This window comes from Entelurus aequoreus, linkage group LG02 (assembly GCF_033978785.1).
Source record: "Entelurus aequoreus isolate RoL-2023_Sb linkage group LG02, RoL_Eaeq_v1.1, whole genome shotgun sequence".
In the NCBI taxonomy this organism is placed as follows: Eukaryota; Metazoa; Chordata; class Actinopteri; order Syngnathiformes; family Syngnathidae; genus Entelurus; species Entelurus aequoreus.
The window spans coordinates 88,938,056-88,952,164 of record NC_084732.1 but is presented as its reverse complement, the minus strand read 5'-3'; the positions used below and the strand labels follow the sequence as shown (position 1 = coordinate 88,952,164).

Sequence of the window (14,109 nt, the reverse complement as noted above, 5' to 3'; positions counted from 1 at the left end):
GACGGCGTCGCCATGTCTGTAACTTCCTCGTTCTTCTGCTTCGTCTCCTTGTTGTGTGCGCAGTTGTGCACTCTACTCTCTAAAAGCCGTAGATGTTATGACGTAATTGGGCAGGCAAGTTTTTTATATTGTGGGTAAGCGGATGTGAGAACAGGCTGTCCCCACTCAGGTCCGCATTGAGCTGGAGGGGGCGTGGCCTCCAGGTCCGGCTGAATACCGGGAGTTTTTCGGGAGAAAATTTCTGCCGGGAGGTTATCGGGAGAGGCGCTGAATACCGGGAGTCTCCTGATAAAACCGGGAGGGTTGGTAAGTATGCACGTATGTGACAGCAAGGCATACTTGGTCCACAGCCATACAGGTTACACTGACGGTGCCGATATAAACAACTTTAACACTTTTACTAATACACGCCGCACTGTGAACCCACACCAAACAAGAATGACAAACACATTTCGGGAGAACATCCGCACTGTAACGCAACATAAACACAACAGAACAAATACCCAGAATCCCATGCATCCCTAACTCTTCCGGGCTACATTATACACACCTGCTACCACCAAACCCCGCCCACCTCAACCGACGCACGGAGGGAGGGAGGGGGGTTGATGTGTGGGGGGCAGGGTTGGGGCGGGGGGCGGGGTTTGGTGGTAGCGGGGGTGTATAATGTAGCCCGAAAGAGTTAGGGATGCATGGGATTCTGGGTATTTGTTCTGTTGTGTTTATGTTGTGTTACAGTGCGGATGTTCTCCCGAAATGTGTTTGTCATTCTTGTTTGGTGTGAGTTCACAGTGTGGCGTATATTAGTAAGAGTGTTAAAGTTGTTTATATCGCCACCGTCAGTGTAACCTGTATGGTTGTGGACCAAGTATGCCTTGCTGTCACATAGGTGTGCAAGCAGAAGCTGCATAAACCATGTACCTGGAGTGGAACGTTGATAATGTTGGCTGTAGAGGGCGTTAAATGCTGTGTCATCACAGAATCCCCTTAGTATAGTTGACAGGGTGAAAATCGGAGAATAATTGCCCCGGGAGAGTGCAGGGAGAGGCACTGAAATCCGGAAGTCTCCAGGGTAAATCGGGAGGGTCGGCAAGTATGCAGTTGAGCCGCATCAGAGTGGTCAAAGAGCCGCGTGCGGCTCCGGAGCCGCGGGTTGCCGACCCTTGCCCTAGTTCAAACCTTCAGGATACGCACACACACGGAGAAAAAGAACACCGCCACGGTGAAGGGAAGTGTTTGGAGTGATTGATGGTCTTGCTCACCTGCACGATGACCATTACATCTGTTATTTAACATTTTGTGTGCAAAGGTCTCTCATGGGGCATTCTTCCCTCAATTCTCTAAAATTATTCAACAACAGATTAGATACAAAAAACAAACAGTACATACTTTCAGACAGCCAATACAAATACAGAGAAAATATTTCAACATCAATGGCTTTGAGTGAAACAGCAGAAGAAATGACCAACGTTGCAGATTGTAAATTGTGTGCAGCTGCAGTATTTATGGACCTAGCAAAATATTAGATACAATCAATCACAATAGCCTAATCAATTAATTCGATGTATAGGTCATTAAGAGTGTGGTTTTGAGTTGGGTGAAAAGCTACTTAACCAGCAGGTAACAAGATGTGAAGTTAGGAGATTACACTTCAGAGTGTTTAGATATTTCTTGTGGTTCTGTGACCAAAACTGTTCAATCTATATATTATTAATCTATATAATAACAAAATTGTTAAAAACCCAAAGGACCTGAAGTTAATATTACCGGTATTCCCAGATGACATCATTACATTCTGCTCAGGAAAAAACTTAGCGGAAGTAATGGAAACTGTTAAAGTATAAATGAATAAACTAAGAGGATGGTTTGATAGAAAATTATAAAGAGCTACTGTATAATAGATAACAACATTAGCTGGGAACTATACATTAAGTACAGACAAGATAAAGTAGCAATACATATTTAAATATAGAATAATGTAAAATAAATTCTGAATCAAAAGTCATCCCATAGTCTATGCTGGTGGATGGTCCGAAGCTTAAACAGCAACAAAAGTGAGTTTAGTACAAAAGGTTTATTTACCCATAATCAAAAAGTACAAAGTTGGATTGAGTTGCCCATGCAGACAGACAAACGTTCTCCGGAGGACTCGAGAATCAATCAATCACACATAGCCCTTGTCACTTGGCATTTTATCTGTTTCCCTCATGCGTCAAAGTCCTGTTGTTTTCGACCTGTTTGTTCTGCAACATCCTTGAATCCCTTAGTCATAATAGACAATCAAAACATTTTGTAGAATGGTCAGACCGACTCCATGTTCAACTTTTACCTACATCTGGTCCTTCAATGGTTTAGAATAGAAAAGAATGAAACGAGCAGACATTCTTGACAGACTTGAAATATAGTTCAAAGGTCAGAAATTCCACTACATTGTTAACTCAGATATGTCTAAGCTACTGTGTAGAGATATGGGGAAACTATTGTAAAAGTGCACTTCATTCACTAACAGTACTGCAGAAAAGATAAGTTGGGGTAATATGTAAGGCTGGCGATTGGGAACACACACATTCCTTATATATGAAATACTGAAATCTATAGATGTGTACACTTTCAAACTATTAACATCATCTGCAAAGCAAAAAACAACAGGCTCCCTCAAAATGTACAACTTTTTTTTTTAATTAAGAGAAGTGAAACACAAGGAATCAACTGCATCCAAAATATTTGTATGCATTTAGTATATATGTCTGTGGAAATAAACTATGGAATGGATTAAATCAAGAACATAAACGATGTACTGTACAAACATGGGTTTGTTTAGGAGACAGTATACAATAAGCATATGTCGTAAGATAGAAAATTAATATGGGACAGGAGTAGGATCAAATAAGCTTTGTTTCTTCCTACCTTTTTTGGATTTGTTGAACTGTTAAGGGCAAGTGTGGTTGCTGGTTGATCAAATACATATTAATTTCTTACCTTTATTGCATGTGTTTTTCTGGAGCTTTTTTTTTTTTACATTGGTTTTTCTCTTTTGAGAATGAGGCTAACGTATAAAATTGTGGACTAAATTTGGTTAATACTTATCTCTCCCACTGTATATACTGTATCTCTGACTCTTTGAACAGGTTTGTCATGGTAACCTCTGACTATAACTGCACGTCCTCAGTTTTAAAGGTGAAAAAGCAACTCTTTTCTTCGTGTTTTCTGGCAGAACTTTACGTACAAGTGGGATCGCAGTCACAGCTGCTCTGTTACAGATGTGGAGAGAATCCGCTATGAAACCTCTGTTCAACTCATATTTAAGTAGGTATACATTATGATGCTTATTGAGTCATTAAGGCAGACCTAAGTAACCTACCTCTCCTGATGGTATATATTTACCCACCTCCTCTAGAGAGCAGATCAAAGAACCAACAGAAGAAGAGTTGCTTTGTCAGCTACAACAGCACCCCCACCTGCACCTACACTGGGAGCACACATGACAGCCAAGTATTGTACTTTATTGGGATCATCAACAGTGACTTGAGGAAATACAATTTCCCAGATGTTTAAGATCAGTCATTGTTATATTTACAAGTTTTTCTCATTGCATGTATTTATAAGAGCTGTTGACAACAATGGTGCCAAAAATGGTATCATGTCAACTAGTCTGGTTCCACTGTAGTATTTGTATTGTCTTTTTAGTTCTTTTTCTTTTGCATTGCTGTAATATTTGTTTTGCTAAAAAGGGAGTACAGTCTTACTTGTTGTTTATGAATGAAAATATTTGAAGAATGTTGGATATTGACAATGACCCAAGAAAGATTGATAACATTCAAAATAAATATTTTGATACTGATTTCAAATGTATGTAATAAAAAGTGATGACATTTAATTACTTTTTTGTGGATTTTATTTTATTGAAGGCCACTTGGGAAAACCCGGCGGATCAAATCAAAATTGACTTTTTTTTTTCTTTTTTTTTTTTAGAAAAGGTGTTTACTAAAGTAGATTGCACAGGCAGGCTGCCCTGGGAATTTTTCAATGTTCCTATTCTCCTATGTGCTTAAGCTTAATTCTAAGTCTGTCCTTGTGCGCCTTCATCCAAGATGTGCACTCTAGGTGGAGCAAGCCTTAAATGTGGGCGTTCCCTCTCAAATCTGGCCTTTGTGTATTCTCCAATCGACTCAAGTACTTTGTAGGTAACTTAAGCAAACTCTGATATTTGGAGTTTTCCCCAGGTTGCGTTTTTACCTCTGGTGTGTGAGAAAAAAAGGGCAACCAATCACCTTTTAAAGCACATTAACGTTGTATACTTGAAAGAACAACTGCAGGTGTGTTAAATTGCGCAACACTGGGAGATAGCATGAAAGCTCTATGCTTACTGTCTTTAGTGACAGAGCTTGGGAAAGTTGCATTTTTATAAACTATACTTAAATTTGATTTGCTGTTTATATCCTACCTAATAGTAATATAAATTAAGGGGCAGAATTTTTTTGTTAAATTATTTTACACTACGTCAGGGGTCGGGAACCTTTTGGCTGAGAGAGCCATGAAAGCCAAATATTTTAAAGTGTATTTCCGTGAGAGCCATATAATATGTTTTAACACTGAATACAACTAAATGCGTGCATTTTTAAGTAAGACGGACATTTTTAGAGTATAGAAAGTATCTTTATCTTTTTAATAACATTGTTATTCTGAAACTAACCAATAATAAACAAAATACTTCTTACTATTAATGCGACTTCTTAAACCGGTGCGGTAGAAAACGGATGGATGGATTAAAATGCATGAGAATGTTTTATACTTTGAACGTTATTTTTAACACCATGATTACCAGCGGAATTAATCATTACTTATGGTGCTAAAGGCCTACTGAAACCCACTACTACCGACCACGCAGTCTGATAGTTTATATATCAATGATGAAATCTTAACATTGCAACACATACCAATACGGCCGGGTTAACTTATAAAGTGCAATTTTAAATTTCCCGGGGAACTTCCGGTTGAAAACGTCTATGTATGATGACGTTTGCGCGTGACGTCAATGGTTGAAACGGAAGTATTCGGCCACATTGTATCACAATACAAACAGCTCTGTTTTCATCGCACAATTCCACAGTATTCTGGACATCTGTGTTGGTGAATCTTTTGCAATTTGTTTAATGAACAATGGAGACTGCAAAGAAGAAAGCTGTAGGTGGGATCGGTATATTAGCGGCTGGCTGCAGCAACACAACCAGGAGGACTTTGAGTTGGATAGCAGACGCGCCATCCGACGCTAGCCGCCGACTGCATCGATGATCGGGTGAAGTCCTTCGTCGCGCCGCCGATCGCTGGAATGCAGGTGAGCACGGGTGTTGATGAGCAGATGAGGGCTGGCGTAGGTGGAGCGCTAATGTTTTTTATCATAGCTCTGACGAGGTCCCGTAGCTAAGTTAGCTTCAATGGCGTCATTAGCAACAGCATTGCTAGGCTTCGACAGGCGGCACAGCATTAACCGTGTGGTTACAGGTCCAGTGTTTGGTTCGGTGTCTCCTGATAGTAGTATTGTTGATATTCTGTCTATCCTTCCAGTCAGGGGCTTATTTCTTTTGTTTCTATCTGCATTTAAGCACGATGCTATCACGTTAGCTCCATAGCTAAAGTGCTTCACCGATGTATTGTCGTGGAGATAAAAGTCACTGTGAATGTCCTCTCATTTTCAAGAGGATATAGTATCCGAGGTGGTTTAAAATACAAATCCGTGATCCACAATAGAAAATGGAGAAAGTGTGGAATCCAATGAGCCCTTTTACCTAAGTTACGGTCAGAGAGAAAAAAAGATACGTCCTGCACTGCACTCTAGTCCTTCACTCTCACGTTCCTCATCCACGAATCTTTCATCCTCGCTCAAATTAATGGGGTAATCGTCGCTTTCTCAGTCCGAATCGCTCTCGCTGCTGGTGTAAACAATGGGGAAATGTGAGGAGCCCTTCAACCTGCGACGTCACGCTACTTCCAGTACAGGCAAGGCTTTTTTTATCAGCGACCAAAAGTTGCGAACTTTATCGTCGATATTCTCTACTAAATCCTTTCAGCAAAAATATGGCAATATCGCGAAATGATCAAGTCTGACACATAGAATGGATCTGCTATCCCCGTTTAAATAAAAAAAATTCATTTCAGTAGGCCTTTGTAGTGGATTGTCCGAAGCTTAAACAGGCAACAAAAGTAGTTTAGTACAACAAATTTATTTACCCATTATCAGAAGTGCAGGTTGAATTGAGTTGGCCGTGCAGACAGACCACATGTCACTACGGAGCAAACAAGACACACACAAGCCAAAATCACTGTCGAGTTCCGGTCTTCTGCCATTTTTTACGTGTCTGTTGTGCGTCATTGTTTGTTATCTAAATGCGTCAATGTCTTGTTGTTTTTCCTATCTGTTCCATAACAACTCGAATCCTTTAGACAGTCAACACATTCTGTAGACAGGTTGGCACGACTTAATATTCACTTTTGTCCCATGGCACAAAATACAAGAGAATTGAAAATGAGCGGACATTCTTAAAAGACAAGAAATATAGGTCAAAAGGTCAGAAATTCTACGACATACCCTCCTTCCAGGGTAAGACCCTGGACCAAAACAATTTCTGATGTAGACCACTAGTTAAATCTCTACCACAGATAGAGGCAAAAACCTCAATGTTTTTATACGAGGCAAAAATTCCGTCTATGACCCTCCTTCAGAGCGATCGCTGTTACCAGCCTGCAGTAAAACCATCTCACAGAACACAATTAGTGGCCTACCCTTTGATTTAGTAAAGGAATAACAAATACTTTTATCATGAACATCGTTGAACATAAATAGATGAATGTATATAGACTTATGACTGTAAGACATTTGCAAAAATATTTTTCCCGGCATTTGCAATGGATGTAGTTACCAATATTGTTAATTACCAATTAATTTTGAACACACAACTGAATTTCGTATGAGTCCATGTTCGATTAGTGCTCGTATAGATGGCTCGGTGGTGCCTCAGGCTGGTGGCCTGCCGACACCTCGTTGGGCTTTTGGCTGCCTTGGTGAAGAAAGAGATCCACTCAAACAGTCTGTCTCTGTCTCTTCTTGGGGTGTGGTTCAGTCCATTGGGCAGACTGTGCAATGGCATGTGCGTGCTGGCCGAAATTGGGGAAAACTCAGGTAGAGTTGGAGCTGTGGGGGCTTTGGGGAAGGCTGGGGCAGAGTATGGGGCGTGGGGCTTTGGTCCAGGCCCTCGGCTTGCTTCAGGCCTCCTCGCTGCTTCGGCACTCCCGACACTTCTTTCCACAGCTGCTGGAGTCCCGGTGGACACATTGGCTGGCAACCTTAGTTGTTCTCGTCATCGCTGGCAAGGTGTTGTCTCTCCTCTCGGTTCCTTCCAGTCAGGTATCGGGTGTTGGTCCTGGCTTGGCTTTGACCGTGCCCCTCTTAGCAAGTGCAAGGGAATCTGGGGTGGCTGCTTTCATCCTCAAATCTGCACAGAGGAACTGGCACACAAATTCTACATTTTGCAAACTTACCATTTTGGTCTCATGGTCTTTCCACCTTCCTAGGAAGCTGCTGGTCCTGAGAAGTGCTGATCTTGTGACTCAAGATGATAACCTGTTTTCTTAAAATAGGTGCCGTTGTTTGACCTAATCATTTTGGGGAAACCATGTCGGGATATTAGATAATTCACAAAACATTTAATTACTGAATTGGCACCCTCCTTTGAGGGTGGGGTTGCTTCCGCCAACCACTGCAATTGTCAATCTAAATCATTACGTTCCTTTATCCTTGTACCGGATTGATCATATCGATTAAATAAAACCTCAACACGCTCAAACTTGACCCAATCCAAACTCACCTCCCCCCTCTGTCCCTCTCACAGGGACAGTGTTAGTCGTAGTAATAGTAATAGTAGTAGTAGTATTAGTAGTTTCAGAAACATCCAATAAAAAGAAAAGACAGCTGATAGTCAAGTGCAGCAAGAACCGAGGCGGAGGACAGGTCATGTTTGAGGTCACTGTTCGCTTTTGCAATAGTACTTTGATATTTTACAACACTTAGTGAATTATTGTGGCCTCAATAATTCACTAAATAGTTGTATTTAATTTAGTCTATCTATGATGGGACTATGCACAGAAACATTAAGTTCAGAAACAGATGTGTTCTGTACCAGATTATTTCTAAATAGCTACTTTCCATCTGCAGTCCCTGGCTACCTAAATTAAAGGGATCCAAAAATCAAGCAATAAAATTATGACACTAATTAATCATAATAAATATATACATTCATAATATTCAATAATTAATCAAAAAATAATCATACTGTAGCATGTAATCAAATTAAGAAAAGTCATAAAATGCCCCTTCATGGACACATTCTTAATATACAATACAACCACACCTTATTTACATCATCACACAAAGACAATACATGCTCTTGTTCACATCTGTCATCATTCATACCAACAACCAAGATTTTAACAGCCATACCTCACAATTTACAACAAAAATGCTCTCATGGATAAATATAATACTCATTAAATTGATGTGTCAACATAATGCCCCTCTTATTGACTGTGTGAGCAGCCTTGATTGCTCCAAAGCCACTTTTTAATTTCAAATGTTCTATTCCTTTTGTTATAACATGGAGAAGGCTAATTGGTCTGTACATGTTCTGGTCTTCTTTATTTCCTGCTTTATGGGTTTAATTATAGTAGCAGTTTCTCGACGTGGTAGGGAAAGTGTTTTCCGTTATTGATTTATTTATCAATCGTTGTTATACGAGCAATAATACAATCCTTATATGTTTTTAGGAAGATAGTGTCCAACCCATATATATATATCTCTAGATCGTGAGTCTGATAATGCAGTGAAGATTTTGTTTAACTTTGTTTCATTTGTTAATTCTAAAATTAGTCCATCCTGTTCGTGACGCCAATTTGTGTAGTGGATTGTCCGAAGCTTAAACAGGCAACAAAAGTAGTTTAGTACAACAAATTTATTTACCCATTATCAGAAGTGCAGGTTGAATTGAGTTGGCCGTGCAGACAGACCACATGTCACTCCGGAGCAAACAAGACACACACAAGCCAAAATCACTGTCGAGTTCCGGTCTTCTGCCATTTTTTATATGTCTTTTGCGCGTCATTGTTTGTTATCTAAATGCGTCAATGTCTTGTTGTTTTTCCTATCTGTCTCTTGTGCGTCATTGTTTGTTATCTAAATGCGTCAATGTCTTGTTGTTTTTCCTATCTGTTCCATAACAACTCGAATCCTTTAGACCAGGGGTGTCAAACTCATTTTAGATGGGGGGCCACATTGAGGAAAATCTACTCCGAAGTGGGCCAGACTGGTAAAATCACGGAACGATAACTTAAAAATAAAGACAACTTCAGATTGTTTTCATTGTTTAAAAATAGAACAAGCACATTCTGAAAATGTACAAAACATAATGTCGTTGTTGTTTTTTTACACTTACATGTTGCATGTTGCGGTTAATAGTATTCTATCTTTATGCTCAGTGGCTTTGTGGTTAGAGTGTCCGCCCTGAGATCGGTAGGTCGTGAGTTCAAACCTCGGCCGAGTCATACCAAAGACTATAAAAATGGGACCCATTACCTCCCTGCTTGGCATTCAGCATCAAGGGTTGGAATTGGGGGTTAAATCACCAAAATGATTCCCGTGCGTGGCCACCGCTGCGTCTCACTGCTCCCCTTTGGGGATGGGTCAAATGCAGAGAATAATTTCACCGCACTTAGTGTGTGTGTGACAATCATTGGCACTTTAACTTTAACTTTATGTGTCATTATTTATACTTTGTGAATAAATCATGTAATAATGTTCATCAGTCAACTCATTGGTGTTAATTTTCAATCTATCAAGATAAAAAAAATAATATCAAACTCAATTTACAGGATGTTATTTATGTAGTTGTCTCATTTTCCTCGACTAGTGTACTAACATCATGTGGTTTATTTTATTTTTTTACATATGTAACATAATCTACAAAGATACAAAGATTTGTTGTTGCGACATCTAGTGGACACATTCATAACAGCAGTTTCTTTCATTTAAAAACGTTGGCTCATTTTTATACTTAGCAAACTCATCCCATGGGCCAGATAAAACCTGTTCGCGGGCCTGATCCGGCCCGTGGGCCGTACGTTTGACAACCCTGCTTTAGACAGTCAACACATTCTGTAGACAGGTTGGCACGACTTAATATTCACTTTTGTCCCACCACTGGTCCATTCAATGGCACAAAATACAAGAGAATTGAAAATGAGCGGACATTCTTAAAAGACAAGAAATATAGGTCAAAAGGTCAGAAATTCTACGACACTTTTAAGCAATGTCAGCTAAGATTTATCTGAGAGCCAGATGCAGTCATCAAAAGAGCCACATCTGGCTCGAGAGCCATAGGTTCCCTACCCCTGGACTACATCAATGCATTAGTATCGTTTCCCAAAACTAATCCCCCTACTTGGTGCTGGTCTTCTTAAATGGACACGACACTACACTATTTTGTTTGTTTGTTTTGTAGATTTTGGGATGAACTGCCCCCTTAAGTAAGGCTGAAGCAAATAAATTGTAGGTTGAAAATGTTTGCCCCTCTGAAAAAAAGTAATACTCCCCACCCCCAAGTCATTGGTTCCTACCAGGTAATTAATAGCTATTTAGATAGCATTTAATGGAACAGAGGTATATAAAGCTAGTAAAGCAGCTGTGTGCTGGCTCTAAAAAACATAACTTCAGAAACAATACTGTAGGATTTATGAATCCTAATTCCAATCTGCTGGAAGTGTGGTAACATTTATCTGGGCATCTGGCCTGCTGATGTAGATATCATCACTAGAATGAGGTTACATTATGGAGGTTAATTTGTGTCTTTATTACGTAAACTTTTTTTTTACACTGAATTTTATGAACTGAATTTGTTTACACCATATTATGCCGACAATTTCATTGGGAAAAAAAATCACGTCTTTTAAAATTCAGCGTCAAAAAATGTGCTGCTCTAAAAAGCAAGACTCCTTTCAGAGGGAGGTCAATCTCTTTTCAGTCATGACTCCAATCACTCAAGTGGCGTCGCCATGTTGTTCCACAGGAATTTTAAGGGGAAATTGTTGACTAGTTTGGAAGGCAGGTGGATCATAACGGTTGTGCAACAAAACGAATCATAGTTCTTTCTTCTCAGCTGCAAATGTTGAGCTTTTTAATGACATAGCCAAAAAAATTCTACAAATGAACAGTCAATATATAACAGCCTCTTTAATTATTGGAGGAGGCCTTAAAGAAGCCCCAAACTCTAAACTTGACAGATTTCCACAGAGAATTGACAAATCTATTATCAACCCAATAATTAATAATTTCTGTAGTAAATTATTTCTGATAAACCCTTTTAAATGTCTTCATCCTGACAGAAATAATTAATTTAGTCGGTTTCAGAAGGACATCACGGTGGAACAGGGGTTAGTGCATGTGCCTCACAATACGAAGGTCCTGAGTAGTCCCGAGTTCAATCCCAGGCTCGGGATCTTTCTGTGTGGAGTTTGCATGTTCTCCCCGTGACTGCGTGGGTTCCCACCGGGTACTCCGGCTTCCTCCCACCTCCAAAGACATGCACCTGGGGATAGGTTGATTGGCAACACTAAATTGGTCCTAGTGTGTGAATGTGAGTGTGAATGTTGTCTGTCTATCTGTGTTGGCCCTGTGATGAGCTGGCGACTTGTCCAGGGTGTACCCCGCCTTCCGCCCGAATGCAGCTGAGATAGGCTCCAGCGCCCCCCGCAACCCCAAAAGGGACAAGTGGTAGAAGATGGATGGATGGATGGATGTCTACAAAGTCAGGGATAGACTTATTGCTCCTGGGATTTACTTATTATTATCACAAAACAAAGGGGCCAAAAGAAGTAATTCAGGATGTTGGAAATTAAGTTGCTCTATATTAAACAATAGTTTGTACTGTAAGGGTATTAAAGAAATAATATTTAGACACATAAAACTCGAAGATTTCACGTTTATTCAGAAATGAGAATTGTTGAAATATGAGTGCAGAGATTTTTCCATAAATTTTGGAAAATAACTTGCTAAAAATATGAATACAAATATATCCTCTTTGAAATTAACAGATAGTTAAAAAAAACAATTTTGGATGATAATGACAAATGTGCATTACATAATCCTCAAGATAAACTAGACAAAATGTGTATTGAAAAGGCTAAAGATGCATTTATAAGATCAAGAGCTAAATGGTTGGAAAAATATCTAATTATGTTTATAGTTTGGAGAACAAACGTGGATCTACAAAAATAATTGAGAAACTAAACATTAATGAAGTGCTCACTGCAGACACTAAAGTAATAAAAAAAACATACAGTATATCTCAAAATTATATTAAAAGCTGTACTTGTCTTCTTTTAATATTGAAGAATGTGACTCATTCTTCCAAACATTTCAGCCCCTCAAACCCAAAATTTCTTCTCATAATTCAACAACATGTGATAGTCCCGTAAAAACAGGAGAACTCGATAACATTGTAAACAGAGCGCCTCTTAATAAAAGTCCTGGCCCTGATGGCTTACCGTTTAAATTCTTTAAAACCTTCTGGGTTAATACAAAATAATTACTTTTGTGTGTCTTCAACAAAGTTTTAGATTTAGGCCAACTGCCAGAAACAATGAAACAAGCTATCAGCACTCTTTTACCTAAATCTAACAAAGATATTCTCTATATTGAAAACTGAAGGCCTATTTCTTTGCTGAATTCAGATTACAAAATTCCAACTTCTTTATACGCTCGAAGACTAAAACCTTGTTTGGGAAACATCATTTCAGGCACACAGTCAGGTTTCATGAACGGTTGTCCGTTTAGTACTGAATATGATCGACTACTCACATCTCATTGATGAAGGAGCTCTCATTCTTTTTTTAGATGTCTTAAAGCTTTTGATTCTGTAGAGTATAAATTCATATATAAAGCTTTAGACTTATTTGGGTTTGGTGTCAAGTTTAGAGAAATGGTCAGAACTGTTTATAATGGTAGTAATAGCAGTGTCGTTCTTTGTGCACACCTGTTCAAAGGCTTCTGGTTTGGTAATTAATAGGAAGAAGTGTGAGAACATGTTTATTCATGAAACAGATAAGCAATCTGTTGGTGGAATTACTGTTATAAACTCTCTTCGATATCTTGGAATTACTATCAACAAGTCGATAAGTGATAGATTAGATGAAAACTTCTCTATAAATATCCAGAAATGGAAAGGGACCTCACCTTTCAAGGAAGGATCATGCTCTCCAAGGCTGAATGGATTTCTTCGATGGTTTATCCTGCCCTATCATTATATGAAGATAAAAAAACATACTCAACAATAAACTCCACTCTGTTTAAATCTATATGGAAAAATAAAACAGACTATGTTAAAAGAAATACAATGATTAGAAACTACACTGGTGGAGGTTCCAATGCTATATAGACTTTGAAACTCTTAACCATGTGTTCAAAATCAAATTGATCAAAAAATGTCTGTCTGATGAAAAAAAAAATTTGGTTTGTTTTTCCCAATCTCTTGTTTGAAAAATGTGGTGGCCTCAGGTTTTTAACAAGTGTTCTAAATTACCAATTAAGTTATCTAATTTTCACAAACAACCTCTAGATTGTTGGAAGTTGGCCTATAATCACAACTTCTCCCCACGTAAATGCATCCTTTGGAATAACCAACACTTATTACACAGAAACAAAACATTGTTTCACAAACAATGCGCTGAAAAAAAAAAAAAATCTCAATATTTTTTGATAGGAATAGAATGTCTTTGGATTATATTAAATTTATTAAAAAACATAATATTGACGAAATATTGGCTATAAAAAAATTATGAATAGCATTCCGGCCCAGCTTATTCAGCTGGTTAAATATTGTCTACAGTATAAACAGCAGGAAAGTGTTTTACCAGGCTTAATGATAGCTGGGAGAAACTTTCTAAATAAAAAATGTAGCAACAAACACAAAGGAAATTTTCTGAATTTGGATAAAAGTTGTCCACCAAAGGCTGTTGCCTTCTGGAGGAACTCCTTCCCACATATTGATTTCAGGAACATTTGGAATG

At 38.8% G+C, this 14,109-nt stretch overlaps 1 long non-coding RNA gene across 1 annotated transcript in view; it reads right to left on the bottom strand.

The window, feature by feature from the left end:
- Positions 1-5,537: 5,537 nt before the first annotated feature.
- Positions 5,538-14,109, bottom strand: part of LOC133640489 (uncharacterized) — a 13,920-nt gene continuing 5,348 nt past the window's right edge. The window contains exons 3-5 of the long non-coding RNA XR_009824174.1: positions 13,277-13,337; positions 12,902-12,957; positions 5,538-7,650 (exon numbers count right to left, since the gene is read on the bottom strand). This is a non-coding gene — a long non-coding RNA (uncharacterized LOC133640489). The remainder of the gene's footprint in view (positions 7,651-12,901; positions 12,958-13,276; positions 13,338-14,109) is intronic.